This window comes from Littorina saxatilis, linkage group LG3 (assembly GCF_037325665.1).
Source record: "Littorina saxatilis isolate snail1 linkage group LG3, US_GU_Lsax_2.0, whole genome shotgun sequence".
Classification (NCBI taxonomy): Eukaryota; Metazoa; Mollusca; class Gastropoda; order Littorinimorpha; family Littorinidae; genus Littorina; species Littorina saxatilis.
The window spans coordinates 17,139,060-17,141,311 of record NC_090247.1 but is presented as its reverse complement, the minus strand read 5'-3'; positions in this window follow the sequence as shown (position 1 = coordinate 17,141,311).

The following is a 2,252-nucleotide window of genomic DNA, read 5'->3' as shown; positions in this document are numbered from 1 at the left end:
TGGGTTCTTGTTTGCTGCTGGTCTCATTTTGGGGGTCGCTTCATTTTAACCATGTTTTGCTTAATTAGCCGGAATCGTTCAACTGCCACAGCAGTGGAACGGTGATGGGATATGGATATCAGTTGACAAACATTGACCCGTTTCCGTCCCAGCCCAAATTCAAACCCGTGATCCCAGGAAGCCTGGGCCGAGATAAACGAGAATGTTGCCAAACGGGTTGGAGCCAGTCACAGAGTTGAATTGGTTGAACTTGGTATTCGTTGTGATTCCAACGCATCAGACCTAGCGGTTTGTTCTCTACCGCTTGGGTGGCACCCACTTTCGCTTCGTGCATCTCCGTCCTGGTACCGCAACACGGTGGCCTTGTGGTAAGGCGTCCGCCTCGTGAGCGGGAGGTCGTGGGTTCGAACCCCGGCCAGGTCATACCTAAGACTTTAACATTGGCAATCTAGTGGCTGCTCCGCCTGGCGTCTGGCATTATCGGGTTAGTGCTAGGACTGGTTGGTCCGGTGTCAGAATAATGTGACTGGGTGAGACATGAAGCCTGTGCTGCGATCTCTGTCTTGTGTGTGGCGCACATTATATGTCAAAGCAGCACCGCCCTGATATGGCCCTACGTGGTCGGCTGGGCGTTAAGCAAACAAACAAACAAACAAACAAACAAACAAACCTCAGCCCAGGTGCGCAACCAAAAAGGGCCCCTACCATAGGAATGCAACAAGGCTATGTGGAACGGCCCTCACATTCACCAAAGGGCACATAACCTTGTTGCAGTACTATTGATTCCAAATCAACGTTGAGATCAATCTGTCCCCGGACAATGGGCAAAGGAGGCACCCGTGCAAATATTCCTTTGCATAATAACTAAAGAACCGAGCGTTTTTTGGGCAAAAGAAAATATTGAAAAGAACATTGTGTGCCTCTTATAAAAAAAACGCTCGCCCTGGACCCGAGTACTCTTCAGACTGTCTCGCTTAATAAATATAAATGTTTGGAATGTCTGTGGTGTGAATGTTGGTTTCTGACCAGAAATGCAGATCTATCTCTGGCCGATTCATAGATTCAACCTACAAACTGCGACCTCATCTGTGATCAGATGGCCAAGCAATGCGTGAAATCTTTTATTCTAAAGCCTTATGGTTCGTTTCGACAAGCATTAAACGGATGAAATTAACCACATGCAGTTTATTCTTCAGAAAAATGCACAAAAAAATGGGTTGGGTTCGGTGATTTGTACATAAACGTCTTCCTCGCGATAGATTCGCTTATTATTTTGTCTTATGAAGCCGTCATCAACACGAACACAATGATTGCAGAAGCAAACTCTGTACCGACACGACCGAGATACAAGACTGATTATTTCACAGCTGCAATGAGAATAGAGAACAAAGACGTTTTGGGTAAGCTTACTCACGTCAGGTCTTCACTGACAAGCTAGGAACAGACGGAAAATTCCGAACAAAAGTAAATGACGTCAAAGTCTCTTTCGCTTTGCGTGTAACTTTGTCATTACGTATTTTTGTGTGACGCGTTCGGCTGTTCTATCAGGTCAATGGCTGCGTGTTGCCCCGCCGGTGTGAACTCCTCCTACGGCCAAGTCGTTTTTGTGGTTTATTTTGCATTTAGGTCCCAGGTAACATTATGAAGTTTTAATACGATCAATCGGACCTATTATCAAGTTAGTGTATCAACTTTTGAACGAACTGCGCCCAGTAGTTTCCCAGCAATAAGCTGTTAAGTGGAGAAAGACAGACAGACACACAATTAAAGTCTGCTGAGCCCTAGTACTAGCGTACTCGGGGATAATGGAACCTCTGCATTGATTTCAAAGGCAGAGCAGGGCTTGTTGAGTTCATGTTTAGCCAACGTACCCATTGTGCGGAGGACAGCTTGATCACAGCGTTGATTTGGAATCAATAGTATATAAAAGAGAGGGGGGGGGGGAGGGTGTTCCACATATGTAGGGTAGGGGTCGAGGAGCCGTCGAGTCGCCTTGTGGGGTACAGGGCTGACGCCTGTTGAATTTGAGAAAATGTTACATTTCGAGGTACATCTAGCGGCCAAGAAGGGGGGGGGGGGGGGGGGTGGAACCCACAACAATTTTACTTCATTCTTCTTCACTTTGACCGTGCATGTTTCAAGTGACCAGGTCAGCAGGTCAGCATGGCATGGTGAGTATGTCTGTCTGTCCGTCCGTCTGTGTGTCTGTCTCTGTCTCTGTCTCTCTTTCTCTGTCTGTCGGTCTGTCTGTC